This window comes from Prionailurus viverrinus, chromosome X (genome assembly GCF_022837055.1).
Source record: "Prionailurus viverrinus isolate Anna chromosome X, UM_Priviv_1.0, whole genome shotgun sequence".
In the NCBI taxonomy this organism is placed as follows: Eukaryota; Metazoa; Chordata; class Mammalia; order Carnivora; family Felidae; genus Prionailurus; species Prionailurus viverrinus.
In genome coordinates this window covers 75,132,343-75,151,422 of record NC_062579.1, presented here as the reverse complement: position 1 = coordinate 75,151,422, position 19,080 = coordinate 75,132,343, and the positions used below count along the sequence as shown (strand labels likewise).

General features: G+C 37.1%; 2 pseudogenes; one reads left to right on the top strand and one right to left on the bottom strand.

The window, feature by feature from the left end:
• Positions 1–5,505: 5,505 nt before the first annotated feature.
• On the bottom strand, positions 5,506–7,007 carry LOC125157011 (ragulator complex protein LAMTOR5-like; annotated as a pseudogene).
• Positions 7,008–7,135: 128 nt separating this feature from the next.
• Positions 7,136–19,080, top strand: LOC125157010 (T-complex protein 11 X-linked protein 2-like; annotated as a pseudogene).

Genomic DNA, 19,080 nt, shown 5'->3' with positions numbered 1-19,080 from the left:
TTTACCACTTAAAATGCTTTTGAGGCTGGGATAGCACAGACTTTATCCTTTAAAGGGTAAAGCATTTCTTCAATTAAGCCGACCATTGTCAAGAGCCTGTTAAGTCTAAGGATCTGTATATGGAATATGGGAGACAAGGAGAAGAGAATTCTGTTCTCCAAGGACTTATAGATTCATATAAGGAATAAGGCAAGAATTCAAATGAGTGACTTTGTGACTCTGTGAAGATCTTAAGAAAAGAGGGTTAAAAAGAGGGAGAGCCACATTTTAAGGTGTGTATTCAGCCTTTACAGGTCCTTGTGCTGTACATTCTTCTGCTTCTTTAAGCTGTACTTACCTAGAATGATCCATGGGCAGAGTGCCATTGTTGGAGATTGGAAATAAAGTTAAAAATAATAAACTCTGTTTAGTGAGTCATAGAAGGGAAAATGTGTATTGCACATGCTTCAACCATGATAGGTTTCTCTACAGCTAGGTTTTGAATTCAGATGTATTTTCACAAAGGCTGGGCCTGAATTGTAAGAGGACAAGCAATTGGTAAACAGAGAATTAGTGGTGGCAGGGACAGATGTGGGAGAGAATAGAAAGGAGCTGCATTATTATTATTATTATTATTATTTTTATTACCACCATATTGACAAAGAGGATATGAATATTTCTTCCTTTGATATCTTGCTTTACATGGGGGGTGGAGAATGATGTGGTTATGTCTCCTGAATCAAGCCCTGGACTTTTCCACCTGCTTCAGAACCCCAGGTTTCCCAATCTAAAGTAGGCTTTCTTATAAGAGAACTGCCTATGGATATAAATGCTTTTTCTTGGTACCTGGCTGTTCCAGTGTCCTGAACCTAATTCATTCTGATTCATTAGACATCTTGTTGAATACATGACAATTTAAGTTTACTTTTCTATTTTCCTAGAGACAGCAGTGGAGCAAAAACTGGAAGCCAGGGTCTTTCCCTCAGCCTCGGCTCAGACTGTATCTGTGCACAGTAAGTTTGACAGATTGTAGTTCAGCTCCTCTACTTCTATAGTTAAACTTTGTAATCAGTAGCTACTTCCACAGGTTAAATGGTTGTCTTCTCATCCACGTCCTTTGCAAAGGTAACTTAATTACTTGGACAGTGCTTTTACACATTTATCCCATTAATGTACACAGAGAGATATGGCCTTAATTACCAAGAATATAAAAGGGCAAAATGTCTTAAAGAAATAATATATGCTGGAAAAAAAAGGTGCAGGAAGTTAATCAAAAGAGAAAAGTCAAACAATTTCATTCCTGCTCCATCTGTGCAGAAGATAAAAAATCTCATTTAGTGTCATGACTTAAAATACTTATGACATTGCAGAGGTATGTGAGTTTTATAAATACCTTAAAATTTAATGAATTCACATTCACATCTGACAAAAATATCTTGCCCCTGGACACTTAAATACTTTGAAATATATTTTATTATTGGCTGTCCAACTTCCCATCTGTATGATCTTGGGCAAATGATGATCTTTTGTGTTTCAGTTTCTTCATCCATAAAGATGGAGATAATATTTATTTCACAGATATGTCATGAAAGATAATTGAAGTATTCCCCATAAATTAGTCAATGGTGACTCTTAGTAGTTTAGCAATGCCTGGTTTAAACAACACCAACTGAAACAGGAGTCTAATCTATAAGGGTGGTAAACTGGCAATGTTAGAGGTAGAGAAAGTTCTGGTTCATTAAATCTTCTTTTTAATAGGTATGACACGGACTCCAATGTTCAATAAATTTTCCTTTTCAGTAATAATTATAATTAAGTCCTCAACTTGACTATTTCACTGAATATTTTGTTCTCTCCAGTAATATCAAATGGCGAGGAAACATCTCCAAAGAGCCAGGAAGGGATGCTGACATAACTCTGGTAACTAATTAAAGGCAAAAGTATTGGTTGATGGGATCACCAATTTCTCTGTTGTATAACTGTATATTCTACCTATGGGAACAACATTCAGGTTTCTGTAGCAACGTTTAAGTGTAGAGAGCTGAATGTGGGTCATCAAATAATAGCAGTTTAATCCCAACATGGAAACTTTTTCCACTCTATGCTTCCCAAAATTACCTCCACAGTATATTGGACACAATTATGAAACATGGAATGGCTTTGCATATGCTTAAGACAGCTATTGCAATATAGAATTGAGCACAGGAAGTGTTGAGCATGTTAACTACTACTCAAAAAACTTCCAGTGGTTGCACAAGAAAATATTTTGCAGGGATATTGACTTGAGGTTTTTGTTTTTATGCCTCTGAGCTGATAATAAAGCCTTTGAATAAAAGATAAGGCTATGGAAAAGCTTGCTGTAAAGATGGGATCACCTCAGATTGTCTGGGTATCCATGCATTGAAGATACCACCACAGTCTGACAGAGAGTATGACAGAGGGCAGTGCTCAAGTGCTTGGACTTTGGACTCAGACCAACCTGGTACATGATTTTCCACGTACCAGCAGTGTCATCTTTGGACAGGTTACTTAGTTTCTCTGTCTCTTCTCCTACCTCATCTAAAAATGAGGCTAAAAAGAGTCTATACCACAAAAGGTTATTGGGAAAATTCAGTTGAGCTAAGCAGACCATGGAGGAAATATATGTTCCCATCCTCATGGGCTTAATACAGGGACAAACAGTTTTGTATAGAGATAGGAAAAAAAAGTGCAGAGCAGAGGAGGGGGCTTTGTAGAAGAGGACTGGGAGAAGATTCATGCAGACAAGTAATGTAATGCAGTCCCCAAACAATATGTAGAGCTAGCTATATCTCTACATTAATTTGGTACTGTAGGCAGAGGTCTGTTCAAAATGCTTTTATGGAAGCCACAGGAAGTTTCCATCAATCTGATTATTCCTTGCTTTCTAATTGGCTCATGCCAAATAGGAAGAGTATCCAATCACATTTAACATGGTGTAGTTTATTGGCAGGCTTTGTTGCATTACATTTTACCTAATTAGATATTGAGTTTACTCAATAACTCATGTGAATACAAGGCCTATAAATACACCCTACCCTGTCCCCAGGCGCTGATGTTTTTCCAAGGTACTGAAAAGGTTTTTACACAATACCTGGACTTTCTGCTAAATTTTCTATGTAACAACAAGGGATCTGATGAAGATGCCTCTAAAACCCTGAAGGAATAGAACCAAAATACATGTTACTGAGACAATTATTTCATCTATGTCTACAAGGCTCTGAGACAGGTGTATCATCATTTTATGAGGCCAGGTATAAAATGAACTCTTTTCTTAATAGTATTCTCCAGTACATCTCAGACAAGGCTCACCAGTTGTCTCATTACAAAGACTTTTGACTACCACCTTCAAGGGGGTCCAAACAGCTGGCCAGGGAGCTGGCCAAGAACACTAGATCTGAAGGCAAAAATTCTGTCACCAAGAACAGTAGCTGTAAGTGAAGTGTACTCAGAGGGATCTGAGCATCAAAAACCAAAAGCTATTTTTGGAACCACCTAAGTTTTCATAATAAGAACTGTATCCCAGTAGAGTTTTATCTACTTCACTTTTTGGACTTGTGATGACCTGATGATTTTAAAATATTGTTTTCTTTTACAATGAACTAAGTATTATCAGCTTTAGTTTAATGTATCTATAGTGCAATTTGCTCAAAAGGAAATAGTGAGTTTGTTCCATAATTGATTTGCTAAATAATGACATCCTCTTTATCCATTCATCCATTGATGGACATTTGGGCTCTTTCCATACTTTGGCTATTGTTGATAGTGCTGCTATAAACATGGGGGTACATATGTCCCTTCGAAACAGCACACCTGTATCCCTTGGATAAATGCCTAGTAGTGCAATTGCCGGGTCATAGAGTAGTTCTATTTTTAGTTTTTTGAGGAACCTCCATATTGTTCTCCAGAGTGGCTACACCAGCTTGTATTCCCACCAAAAATGCAAAAGAGATCCTCTTTCTCCACATCCTCGTGAACATCTGTTGTTGCCTGAGTTGTTAATGTTAGCCATTCTGACAGGTGTAAGGTGGTATCTCATTGTGGTTTTTATTTGTATTTCCCTGATGATGAGTTGATTTGCTAAATAATGAGTTACTAAATGGTCAGTTCTGAGACTTTCTAGGTTAGCTTTTTGAAGGGTCTGTAAGGTATAAACTACTTCCATAATAAACTTATTTTGGAAGTTTATTTAGTGTGAAGCAGATACAGGAATACAGTGGCTTTCTATTAGGACAGATATGAAAAAGATTTTTAAGTACATAAAAAATGATCATTTCCTCATATTTTTCATGTAAAAGTTTAATTCATGTTTAAGTGATATAATTGATATTTAGGGTAATTTTTAAATGAATTAACAAAAACATTTTTAATTGAGCTTTAATAATTAATAAAATAAATATTGGCAGATATAACCCATATGAAATCTTTTTTGTATTCTTACTTTTAAAAAAAAGAATAGCACTGCTAGGAATTTACCCAAGGGATACAGGAGTGCTGATGCATAGGGGCACTTGTACCCCAATGTTTATAGCAGCACTCTCAACAATAGCCAAATTATGGAAAGAGCCTAAATGTCCATCAACTGATGAATGGATAAAGAAATTGTGGTTTATATACACAATGGAGTACTACGTGGCAATGAGAAAGAATGAAATATAGCCCTTTGTAGCAACGTGGATGGAACTGGAGAGTGTGATGCTAAGTGAAATAAGCCATACAGAGAAAGACAGATACCATATGTTTTCACTCTTATGTGGATCCTGAGAAACTTAACAGAAACCCGTGGGGGAAGGGAAGAAAAAAAAAAGAGGTTAGAGTGGGAGAGAGCCAAAGCATAAGAGACTGTTAAAAACTGAGAACAAACTGAGGGTTGATGGGGGGTGGGAGGGAGGGGGGGGTGGGTGATGGGTATTGAGGAGGGCACCTTTTGGGATGAGCACTGGGTGTTGTATGGAAACCAATTTGACAATAAATTTCATATATTGAAAAAAATAAAAATAAAATAAAATAAGAATCCAGAAAATATCCAAGCTTTCCTCCAACCAGATTTATTGAATATAACAAAATTCTATGACCTCAATTGACCTGGATCTGCTGCTTCAAAACACGATCCTTTCTTACTAATATTTTGATGAGTCAGTCCATTGGGTGTCAAAAAGCAGCATACATAAAACAAACTGAGGGTTGATGGGGGTGGGAATTGGGGGGGGAAGGAAAATTGGAGATGAGCATTGAGGAGGGCACTTGGGATGAGCACTGGGTGTTGTATGTAAGTGATGAATCATGGGAATCTACTCCTGAAGCCAAGACTACACTGTATACACTGTATATTAGCTAACTTGACAATAAATTATTAAAAAAGCAGCATACTCTAAAACTAACAGAAAAGTGCCCAATGAACACTAAATAAATGGCCTAACTACTAGAACCTTAATAGTTCTACAAGGTAATTAACATAAGGTAGGATCAACCCCAAATGACATGCTGCTGGAGAACTGATATGAGATGTCAAGAGGCCATTTTTTGCATTGCCACCATGATGCTATCATGTTTCTGGATCATAATGTTCCCATTATCTGATTCGAGACACACCACAGGAATATCAGTGGGGTCTGAGATTAGCTTAGCTGCTTGCTGGGTTAGAACCGAGATCACCCAGCATGCCAATCTGACAAAGTCCTGCAGCAGCCCAGATAAAATTCTTGGAATCTGTGCAGAGGACTCCAACAATGGATGGATTCTTCATTGTGTCCTCCAAGTACTGCTCCAAGGTTGTCCATCCTGCCCATCACCTGCCTGGCCCAACTCCTTACTTTTTAAATTTGTCATGCCACAAGGCCAAATAATAGATAAATACATAAAACTTTAGGATACTATAATTCATATTATAAAAATGTAGCCATTTCTGAAAAAAGCCTTTGATATTGAATGTTAGTATCCTAGAAAATTAACTAATAGAAATGACTACTTAGTAAGACAGATAATTTTGATATTGTTGAAAAAATCCACTATTTTCCTTTGAACAAATTGTACTACAAAAATATTATGGCGAAATCGATAATTTTTAGTTCATGACAAAAATGTATTAAGAATCAGCAGAATAGTAGGGATGCCTGGGTGGCTTTGTCGGTTGAGCGTCCGACTTCGACTCAGGTCATGATCTCAAGGTTTGTGGGTTTGAGCCCTGCATCAGGCTCTGTGCTGACTGCTTGCTCAGAGCCTGGAGGCTGCTTTGGATTCTGTGTCCCTTCTCTCTCTGCCCCTCCCCCTCTCACACTTTGTCTCACTCTGTTTCTCAAAAATAAATAAATGTAAAAAAAAATAAAAAAAGGAATCAGCAGAATGGCATAAATTTTAAAAATGAAATAGATCAAATGTTAGCATGCTACAGCTCATCATCCCTTGACAATCTCCCTTCCTGCCCTGTCTACCAAGGTATGCTCCAGGACCAGACTGATGAGACAGAAGGGCTTCATTAGCAGAAGCAGCTGCCTAAGGGCAGCAGGTCGAGGGCTGGGAGGAGGTGAGGGACCAGGGTCCCCAAGGGGGTCTGTTGCTGCATGAGTCTAGCCACTACTCTCTTCATAGTCAAAGGTGGGTCTGGGGTGAAATTTAAGGAGGAAGGGACTCATTCCTGGACTAATAAAAGGCAGTCAGAGTTGAGGAAGTTTCCTCTCCTAGTTCCACTCTTTCTGTGCAGTGCTTTTTGGCAAGTCATTGTCCATCTCTGGGCCTTGATTTCCTCTTTTGCTTGCCTTATCCTTAACTGCTTTGATTTAAGGAAAGGCAGTCCTACTAATCTCAAGTTCTCCTTCCCCCAAGGCTGTTTGAGGACCTTAGCTATTGCAATAAGAGGCTCTTGAAGACTTTGTTCCTAACCACCTTAACTGGGAGAAGTAGGTTCTGTCATCAAGGCACACAATGACAGCTGAAGAGCCCTCCTCTCCCTCATCCCTGGTCAGAGCCAGATCTTATACTACCAACAGCTTACCTCTTCTTGTCTTCCTCATTCCAGATAACATCAAGATGCCCAAGATTGAATAAAGTGTGCTACAAAATGATCCCCGTGAAGCATAGAGTGGGGCTTATAAGCCTAAAACACCAGGGAAGAGCCAGGAAAACAAGAGTTTCTGTTTAGATGACCACTCTCCTGGTACGTCTAGAATTCTACCATCACATCCTTGGGTAGTGCTTGATAGCAGTTACATTAAAGTAATAGACTGCCTGTGGCTTAAGTGTCTTTTAGGAGCATAGAAGTCTCTTGCAACCTTGCATTTTTCCTTCCTCATCCTTTCACTACTCCTCTTTTGGATTATTATTTTTGTTGTCTTTTTTTCCCCTTTGAATATTTACATATAGGACCTAGGAACTTTACCAGCAGGTAAAATTGAAAGACATTTTGGCTATAGAGAAAGAGGCCAACAAAGCATAATAACTTGTGTTTGACAATCCTTGAGAGTCTTTGGAAATAGATTACATATTTACTTATTTATAAAATCCAGAATAATTAACATACAGTGTATATTAGCTTCCAGTGTACAATGCAGTGATTCGATAATTCTATATGTTACTCAGTGCTCATCATGATAAGTCTACTCTTCAACAATTTAAAAAAAATTTTTAATGTTTATTTTTGATAGAGAGAGACAGAGCATGAGTGGGGGAGGGGCAGAGAGAGAGAGGGAGACACAGAATCCGAAGCAGGCTCCAGGCTCTAAGCTGTCAGCCCAGAGACCGATGCAGGGCTCAAACCCACAATCCATGAGATCATGACCTGAATGAATTTGGACGCTTAAGCGACTGAGCCACCCAAGTGCCTCAACAACTTTTTTCAATGTTTATTTATTTTTGAGACAGAAACAGACAGATAAATCTACTTGTAATCCCCTTCAACTGTTTCACTCATCCCCCTCCCCACCTACCCTCTGGCAACCACCGTTTTATTCTCTATATTTAAGAGACTGTTTTTTAAGATTTTAATTCTGTATGGTTAATATACAATGTTATATTAGTTTCAATATACTGATCCACCAATTGTATACATTACTCAGTGCTCATCATGGTAAGTGTACTCTTAATCCTCTTCACCTATTTCACCCATCCCCCCATGCACCTCCCTCTGGTAACCATCAGTTTGTTCTCTATAGTTGAGTCTGTTTCTTGGTTTGTCTCTATTTTTTTCCATTTGTCCTTTGGTTTCTTAAATTCCACATATCAGTGAAATTGGATGGTATTTGTTTTTCTCTGACTGACTTATTTCACTTAGCATTATGCCCTCTAGATCCATTCATGTTGTTGCAAATAGCAAGATTTTATTCTTTTTATGGCTGAGTAATATTTCATTATGTATATATACCACATCTTCATTCTCCATTCATTTATTGATAGGCACTTACATTACTCCCACAATTTGGCTATTGTAAATCATTTTTCAATAAACATAGAGGTGCATATATCTTTTTGAATTAGTGCTTTCATACTCTTGGGTAAATACTTAGTAGTGGAATTATTGGATTATAGGGAAATTCTGTTTTTGTTTTTTTGAGGAACCTCCATACTTTCTTCCACAGTGGCTGCACCACTTTGCATTCCCATCAACAGTGCATGAGTGTTCCTTTTCTTCCACATCCTAGCCAACACTTGCTGTTTCTTGTGTTTTTGGTTTAGCCATTATGACAGATGTGAAGTGATACTCATTGTGGTTTTGATTTGCATTTATCTGATGATCAGTGATGTTGAGCATCTTTTCATGTGTCTGTTGGCCATCTGGATGTCTTCTTTGGATAAATGTCTATGCATGTCTTCTGTCCATTTTTTAGTTGGGTTATTTATTTTTGGGGTATTGAGTTGTATAAGTTCTTTTGTATAGTTGGGATATTAACCCCTTAGCAGATACATCATTTGCAAATATCTTCTCCCATTAGGTGAGTTGTTTTTTTCTTTTATTGATGGTTTCCCTCATTGTTCACAAGTTTTAATTTTGGTGTAGTCCCAATAGTTTAACTTTGCATTTGTTTACCTTGGCCAAGGGAGATATATCAAGAAAAATGTTTCTGTGTCAAAAAGATTACTGCCGGGGCGCCTGGGTGGTGCAGTCGGTTGAGCGTCCGACTTCAGCCAGGTCATGATCTCGTGGTCCGTGAGTTCGAGCCCCGCGTCAGGCTCTGGGCTGATGGCTCGGAGCCTGGAGCCTGTTTCCGATTCTGTGTCTCCCTCTCTCTCTGCCCCTCCCCGGTTCATGCTCTGTCTCTCTCTGTCCCAAAAATAAAATAAAAATGTTGAAAAAAAAATTAAAAAAAAAAAAAGATTACTGCCTATGTCTTATTTTAGAAATTTTAGGTCTCACTTTTAGGCCTGTAATCGATTTAGAGTTTTTGTGTGTGGTGTAAGAAAGTGATCCAGTTTCATTCTTTTACATGTGACTGCCCAGTTTTCACAGCACCATTTGTTGAAGAGACTATCTTTTTCCCATTGTATATTCTTGCCTTTTTTGTATGGATTAATTTACCATAAAAGTGTAGGTTTATTTCTGGGCTCTCTATTCTGTTCTACTGATCTATGTGTCTATTTTTGTGTGAATACCATTATATTTTGATTATTATAGCTTTTAGTATACCTTGGATTGTGATACCTCCTGTTTTGTTCTTCTTTCTCAAGAAGTCTTTTGTGGTTCCATACAAATTTTAAGATTTTTGTTCTAGTTTGTGAAAAATAGTGTTGGTATTATGATAAGGATTGCATTGAATCTGTAGATTGCTTTGGAAAATATAAACATTTTAACAATATTTGTTCCTCCAATCTATGAACATAGAATATCTTTCCATTTGTTTGTGTCATCTTCAATTTCTTTCATCAGTGTTTTATAGTCCTCAGAGTACAGGTCTTTCACTCCCTTCTTTAAGTTTATTCCTACCCATTTTATTCTTTTAGGTGCAATTGTAAATGGGATTGTTTTCTTAATTTCTTTCTGCTACTTCATTATTAGAGTATGGAAATGCAACAGATTCCTGTATATTGATCTTTGTATCCTGCAACTTTACTAAATTCGTTTATCAGTTCTAATAGTTTTTTTTTGGTGGAATCTTTAGTTTTTTTTTATATATATATAGTATTATGCCATCTACAAATAGTGAAAGTTTTATTTCTTCCTAACTAATTTGGATGTCTTTTATTTCTTTTTATTGTCTACTTGCTGTGACTAAGACTTCCAGTACTATTGAATAAAAGTGGTGAGAGTGGATATCCTTGTCTTATTCTGCTCTTAGGGGAAAATTTCTGAGTTTTTCACCATTGAGTATGATGTTACTGTGGGTTTTTTTATATATGGCCTTTATTATGTTGAGGTATGTTTCCACCAAACCTAGTTTAAAAAAAAACCACAATATTTATTTATTTATTTTGAGACAGAGAGCAAGCGGGGGTGGGGCAGAGAGAGAGAGAGGGAGAGTCAGAGAATCTCAAGCAGGCTCCACACTGTCAGCACCAAGCCCAATGAGGGGCTTGATCTCATGGACCATGAGCAGATACCTGAGCGGATACCAAGAGTTGGATTCTTAACCCAGTGAGCCACCCAGGCGCCCCCCACCAAGCCTACTTTTTGGACAGTTTTTATCATGAGTACATGTTGTGCTTTGTCAAATGCTTTTCTGAATCCATTAAAAAGGTGATATTGTTTTTATCCTTTCCCTTGTTAATGTGATGTATCAAGTTGACTGATTTGCAAACATTGTATCATTGCATGCCAGGAGTAAATCCCACATGATTGTATTGCATATATTTTAAAAGTATTGTTGGATTTGGTTTGCTAATATTTTGTTCAGGATTTTTGCATCTATGTTCATCAGAGAAACTAGCATGTAGTTTTCTTTTTTGGTAGTGTTTTTTTCTTAAAATTGTTATTTAAATTTCAGTTAGTTAACACACAGTGCAATATTATTATCAGGTGTACAATTTAGTGATTCAGCATTTCTATACAACACCCAGTGCTCATTACAACAAATGCATTCCTTAATCTCCATCACCTACTTAATCATTCCCCTACCCACGTCCCCTGTGGTAACTATCAGTTTGTTCTCTATAGTTAAAAATATGTTTCTTTTTTAAAAAGTTTATTTATTTATTTATTTTGAGAAAGAGAGAGAGAGAGAGAGAGAGAGAGAGAGAGAGAAAGCACGTGAGCAAGTGGGGGAGGGGCAGAGGGAGAGGGAGAAAGAGAATCCCAAGCAGACTCTGTACTATCAGCATGAGCCCAACACAGAGCTCAATCCTACAAACCATGAGATCACGACCTGAGCTGAAATCAAGAGTCATATGTTAAACCAACTGAGCCACCCAGGTGTCCTAAGAATCTGTTTCTTTATTTGCCTCTCTCTTTTTTCCCCCTGTGCTAATTTGTTTTGTTTCTTAATTTTCACATATGAGTAAAATCATATGGTATTCGTCTTTCACTGGCTGACTTATTTTGCTTGATATATATATGTATATATATATATACATATATATATCAAGCAAAATAATATATATATATATTATATATATATACCACATCTTATATACCACATATATATATATATACCACATATATATACATATATATATATATATATACATATACATATACCACATCTTCTTTATCTATTCATCTATTGATGGACACTTAGGTTGCTTTCATATTTGAGCTATTGTAAATGATGCTGATATAAACATACAGGTGAATATGTCCTTTTGAATTCATGTTCTTGTATTCTTTGGGTAAATACCTAGTAGTGCAATTACTGGATCCTAAGGTAGTTCTATTTTTAACTTTTTGAGCAACCTCCATACTGTTTTCCATAGTGGCTGCACCAGTTGGCATTCCCACCAACAGTGCAAGAGGGTTCCTTTTTATCCATATCCTCACCAACACCTGTTGTTTATTATGTTGTTGATTTTAGCCCTTCTGACAGGTTTCAGGTGATATCTCATTGTAGTTTTGATTTCTTTTTCCCTGACAATCAGTGATGTTAAGCATATTTTCATGTGTCTGTTGGCTATATGGATGTCTTCTTTGGAAAACTGTCTATGTCTTCTGCCCATTATTAATTGGATTATTTATTTTTTGGGTGTTGAGTTTTGTAAGTTGTTTATATATTTTGGATACTAACGTTTTATCAGATAGTGTCATTTATAAATATCTTGCCCCATTCTGTAGGTTGCCTTTTAGCTTTGTTGATTGTTTCCTTCATTGTGCAGAAGTTTTTTAATGTGATGAAGTCCCAATAGTGTATTTTTGCTTTTGTTTCTCTTGCCTCAGGAGACATATCCAGTAAGAAGTTGCTAAGGCCAATGTCAAAGAGGTTACTGCCTGTGTTCTTCTCTAAGAATTTGATAGGCTGCTATCTTAAATTTAGGTCTTTCATCTATCTTGAATTTATTCCTGATGTTTATAGCAGCATTACCAAAAATAGCCAAATTATGGAAAGGGCCCAAATGTCCATCTCCTGATGAATGGATAAAGAAGATGTGGTGTGTATATATATACAATGGAATATTACTCAGCCATAAAAAATAATGAAATCCTTCCATTTGCAAAGATATGGATGGAGCTAAAGCGTATTATACTAAGTGAAATAAGTCAGTCAGAGAAATACAAATACCATATGATTTCACTCATATGTGGAATCTAATAAACAAAACAGGTGAACAAAGAGAGTCAAACCATAAAACAGACTCTTAACTACAGAGAATAAACTGAGGGTTGCTGGATGGGAGGTGGGGGGGGTGGATTCAATGGGGGATGGGTATTAAGGAAGGCACTTGTGATGAGCACTGGGTATTGTATATAAGTGATGAATCAGCAAATTATACTCCTGAAACTAAAAAAAATAGTAGAAACAGTAACTCATAAAAATATTTATTTTATAAATCATAATTATTAATTTGTCAGTGTTTCTTTGCTGTGTTTACTTACAATTTTGATATTTCAAGCAAAAGGTTTTGAAATCAGTTTCACTTTTTCCTCTTCATAAACTTCTCTTCGTGCCTGAATTCTCAGAGAGTTACAGTGCTATTGAAGGTCAAAGAGTTCAGAAAACCTCCAAATACTAGAATGATTGAGTGAATCCATGTAGGATGTTTGATGGATCTAAATTTTGTGGTCTTACGTCACTGAGTAAATCTCTAAATAAAATAGAAATTCTACTTGTGTGGGTTCTCTGATGATGACTGCTATGCCTTTTTCCAGAGAGCAGACCTGAAGTACTTTCTGTCACAGATCTGATAGAGACAGTTAACGAAGTTTCTAAACTTAGCATTGCTCATGAAATCATGGTAAACCATGCCATCATGATCACATTTGTATCTTTAAAAAAAATCCTTGATTTTAGCACGAATATGTGGCATTGTGTGTGTAAGACTTTGTTGGGGGTAGGAGGACCATTTAATAGACTTATTGAAATAGTTCAGGTAGGAATTTACAGTAGATGGGGATGGATTACAGAGATATTTAGGAAACAAAATCTCTGGAATTTTGTGACCCAGTAGATAAATAGATGAGGGGAAAGTAATTTAGAAGGAATCCAGTACACACAAAAGTTATGTGTTGGTAACATCTCACAAGTGGGATTGGTGTGTTGGGGGATGAACTTTGACTTTTTACCCACTTGTTTTTGTATTTTTTGTATTTGTTTTAAAAAAACTTGCATTATTATTATATTTTTAAGATGAAAAGAGCTAAGCTCTCTGGTTTGCATGAATAAGGAACAGGGCTGAACGGGGGAGATAATGAGTTGAATTTTCAGCTTGCTGAGTTTGAGGTGCACCTAAAACTTTCAAGTTTTATCAAGAAGGAAATTTTTTCTTGGGTTTCAAAACTGAAATAAAAAGAATATCTAGTGTAAAGTATAAGTATACGGACACAGAAACTAAGGTATACATTTAGGTTAGATGCAGAACCAGGACTAGAACTCAAGGGCCCAACCCCTAGTTCATGGTTCTTTCTACTGCAGGAGAGCTTCTCTGGATCCCTGAGGTCCCTTCTGAGATGATTTGGTTAACATCTTTGCATCTGATACTAAACTCAGTTTATTCAATTCTGCCCATCTACATATAGCTCTTGGCCTGTCAATTTAATGATCTTTCATGATCTTGAAAGTGCTGTTTGGGATTTAGGACATTATGATCCTGTATCAGTTCTCTGGGTAGAGAGAAATTTGCTCATTTAAACTTCTTATAGTTTGGAAGGCAGGTTCATGGAGACAATGTACAATGCTTTTTGGGACCATCTGAAAGCGCAGCTATCCAGTACTCCCCTGACCTCACTTATGCTCTTGAACTTTTAAAAGAATTTAAGGAGGTGAGTAACCAACCTCTCATTTGTGGATGTTAAGTTTCTGGGCAGACCAAATCTTTGGATTGTTGATGGCTACCAATATCCTAAGTTGCATACTGCCTTTCTGAACATGGTCCATTACTTAAATAGACCATCTAAAGAAGCATTTTATTTGTATGATATGAAGCTTGAAAGTTGGTATCTTGCTATAATATCACAGTATATTGTTCAATTTAAAAGATTTTCACTGAGCTTTTTCTATGTTTCAGAAGCACATAAGTGAATAAAAGAGCCCATGCCCACAAGGATCTCATACTTTTGAGTCAAAAAGCAATTTCAAATGACCTTTAATGGTTCCTTTGCTTATTATCTTTGACCTTTCAAATAAAACAATCAAAATGTCTTTATCCCTCATTAGGAGTGCTTCAATCACCTTGTGGTGGTGTGTATTTTTTTATATTTTATATTCTGCACTTCTTTTTATGATACTCCTATTTTTATTCATATTTTAACCTCATTGTCGTCAAGAAATAATATGGCACTATTGTTATTACTGATCCCAGTGAAGCCTTGTGTTATAATTGGTCCCTAAACAGAAAGAAATAATATTCTCCTACAAGAAACTTAGAGACATAGTTTTGAGTCTCCCAAAAGACATAGACTGTGATGACTTTGTTTTAAGAGGGCTGTTCATTGGAGAGTGTTAGGATTTCTAAACAATTTCATTCCATTGACTGTGTGCACCAGTCCAAGATGGAGCTGTGCAGAAAGTAGAAAGCATAGCAGATCCTGTGCAATTACTGAGGTAAGAAACTAAATGTAGTGACCCTGAAATCTGCCTTAGACAACTGTGCCAGAAAACTCTGGGCTGGATACTGTGTTGTAGCTCCTGCCTTATCTTGCTCTTCTATACTGATGAACTGACTAATATCTCTTATTTTCCTCCCTAGACTAGTGGCTGTTGTTTTCCAAGGATAGTCTCTTGGCGTCTTTTTTGGTGATCTTTATATCATTTTGACTCCTTTTAATAAATGATGCTAAGACATAGCATAGTAATTCTTTCTTCTAGAGATTTCAAACTTCCCTTTCCCAGATGTTCTCCTATGTATCTTAACTTATACCCTGTGAGGGTACATAAATGAAGATTATCCCTGTTTCATAGCTAGGAGAACCAAGACTCAGAATGGTAAAGTGATATGACCAGTGAGTTAGAAATTCAATCACCATCACTCCAGCTACTCGTAGATAGTTATTAGGGCTTTGATCATTTCCCTTCCACTGAGTACTCTTTCTAAAAAGTAGTGGCTACATTGGAAAGAGTTCTAGACTGGTAACTAAAAGGACAGAAGACATATTTGTCTTTACTTCTGACAACAATCACTTTGTGGTCTTGGGTCCCTAACTGCAGTATTTTTATTTGTAAATTCAAGTTAGATGGTTGTTTTTAAGGCCCACTTTAACTCTACTGTGATTTTAGAACTTCTTGCTTGAGTTCCACCCTTCCACACTAGATTTCCTTTCATAGTGTAAATATTTGATTTCTTCTTATGACAGAAGTATCTTCCATGTTCTCATCCTGGTGAAAATGGACATGGTGAGCTATACTATCTAGAGCCTTTGACCCTTCCTGCAGGAACATTATGTCCAGTATGAACGAGCTAAATTTCAAGAACTCCTTGACAAGCATCCCAGTATGTTTAAAATTTAAGTTCAGGAGAGGGAGATTTGACTTTGGGGTTGCCTTCTTACAGTGATAAAGTATTTTCTAATTTTTGAATAGAAAGTTTCTTTTCTGGGTAAAGGGTAGGGAAAAGGAATATTTCACTAGGACAGAAAGTCCCACAAAATAATTTTTATTGACCAAGTCTTAGTCTTTAAGCCTCACATATTCACTTTTATGTCATAGATCTCCTTGATTACACCACAAAATGGCTAACCAAAGCAGCAACAGATCTCATTATACCATCTACAAGTTCTTATGGATCTTCCAGCTCCTGCAGCTTGTCCTGTTCACCTCCAAAGTTGGGTAGCTAAAAACTCAGATGTCCCCAATCCCACAAGGGTGCTATTCCAGAGTTACATGAACCTTCTCTGGGATCCTGATAATTATGAGTTCCCTGAGGTACAAATGTGTTTTAGAGCTTTGCCTTTTTGTTTTGTATTTAACATCTCTACAAGAAGTTTCCTCTCTTAACCCACTCTTCCCTCTCTCAACAGACTTTGCTGATGGACAAAATCTGGCTGTGGGAGATGGAGTCCCAGCTGCACCAGTTAACTATCCTAGCCTCAGTCTTGCTAATAGCCAGAAGTTTCTCTGGTAATGCTTTACTCAGGTTTTCTGAATTTGTGATAAACTGAAGTGCATAACCAATGCCCTGACAGAGGAATTTAACTCTAGGTAAGCTTCATAGGCAGATCTTTCTTAGAGTTGAAAATAATATGTGTTTTTTGGTAATATATTATTGATTGTTTGTCATCAGAAACCACACAAAGGACCTTGGGGGCCACTAGTAAAGATTGTTGGTGTCTTTTGATAAGTCAAGGCTTGGAATAGAGTAATAAAACTTAGTTCCAAAGAGAAGAGTGTGAAGGCTAGTTTGCTACAAATGATTCATTATCATGTTTTTCTAAAAATAATTCATTAGATATTTGAATAGGTGATGTTGGATTTGTGTATGTATATCCAGAAGTTTATCAGTTGATCAGTAATATTCATCAATCATCACTGCATGCAGAGCACCACAACGAAAATAAAAAGAGGAATTAGAAGTCCAGGTCTCTTAACATATTTATAATGTAACTGGTGAAATACGAAAAGAACAACCAGAAAAATAACCAAGAAAATCTTAAAACAAGATTTAAATAACGTTTATGTGACTAAAGAATACTGAGTGAATCCAACGATAGAACTGAACCTTTGTCCAATTTATGTTGTTTTATTTGAAGATGAATATAATACTATATGTATGAATTAGTTGGCCCCTTGAGGGTAACAATGAAGGTTTTTAATTTGTACATGGGGTCCTGCTGTCTACCAGTAGTGGTGACTTAGAATTATCCTTTGAGGACCTGTCTTCTATTAGGGGCTTTCTGGGCTTTGACTCTAGGTCAGGGCCACTCTGCTCTGACCCTATGTCAAGGCCACTCTGCTTTCTGTCCTTCATTACCTAGGCCTCAAGTGGCTATGCTGAGTGTGAGTGAACAAGTGTCTCAGGAAATCCATCAAGGCCTCAAAGACATGGACCTTACTGCCCTGAGAAGAGAAAACATGGCATCTCTTTTAGGCCAACTCCAGAATATTGCCAAGGAGAACTGTGTTCATAACATCATTGGTAAGAGTCCCATAGTAGTGATAGGGAGGGGTGCCAAGAATGTAGAGGATGAAGGGACACTTTTGTGGCTCAGTTGGTTAAGTGTCTGACTCTTGATTTCAGCTCAGATCATGATCTCGCAGTTTGTGAGGTCAAGCACCATGTCCAGCTCTGTGCTGGTGGCACGGAGCCTGCTTGGAATTCTCTCTCTTCCTCCCTTTCTCTCTGCTCCTCCTGCATGCTCTATCTTTGTCTTTCAAAAAAAAAGATAAATAAACTAAATAAAAAAGAATGTGGAAGATGAAGAGGTAAACATAACCTTGGAAGCCAGTTAGCTAACTATTTAAAAATAGAAAAGCATGATCATTGGGAAAGACTTTTGGCTTTAGTTTTCTCATCTATAATATGCAGGGTTGAAATAGATCTCTTTCAGTTTGAAGAGTGATTGTATGGTTTTAAAGTGGACCCATAGCTAAGCTATGTAACTTGCAGGTGTGAAATACTGTCCCATCAACCCAAGTCATTCCTGGTCATTTTCCTAACTATATAGTCCAAGATCTATGATGGGAGACCTTTCCTCTAGCCTATGTTTTAAAAGTTACATTGTGGGCTCCTACACACCTCCAAGGAACTAATACTGACTTAGGCTGTAGGATATATTCCATGCTGCAATGGAAGCAGTAAACTTGGCCAGCTTGCTTCTACTTTTGCATCTTAACATCAACTGATTTGGATGTGTAGGACTGAATTTTGTGCACTGTTGCAATGCATGCCTTTATAATTTCATCTACAATATCTGGGATCCTCTTGGTAGGTCAATGCATACAAGGAACTCACTTAAAACCACATAATCTTATGAATATCCAGAAATTTGCTAGGTCAACATCTTTTGAACATGCATTGCCTTTGGGAGCTTGATAGCATTCCCTCCTCAAAAATGAAGTAGATAATTCTCATTTATACAGTTTATCCAGATGAATGGGTAGGTCAGTGAATATCTCAGTTAACTTAATCTTTGGTGAGCAAAAAGTACAAGGACATTATGATTTTTTTCTGAAACCTCTTCCTCTTTTCATTAGATGTTCCTCTTTTCATTGTTTTCCCTTGCTTACAGATCAATGAATCAATCCATTTGTTTCTCAAATGTTTGGTTCATGGCATGCAGGAGTCTCGGCTAGACTTTCCTGGAGGCTTTATTCTCATCAAAGGGGAGTTGACAGAACTAGGCTGGAAATTTTTCAATCTGATGCATCACAATCAGCAAGTATTTAGCCCCTACTATGCCAAAATCCTAAAACAAACAAACAAAAACAACAACAACAAAAAAAACAATGTATCATCCCTTCAGCTCAGGCACAAGAAACAGAAGTGGGGTCTGATAGTGATGGACCCCAGATATGGCAACAGGGAACCAGGAGAGAGGGCTCACCATGTTCCTGGGATGACATCACCTGTGGTCAATAG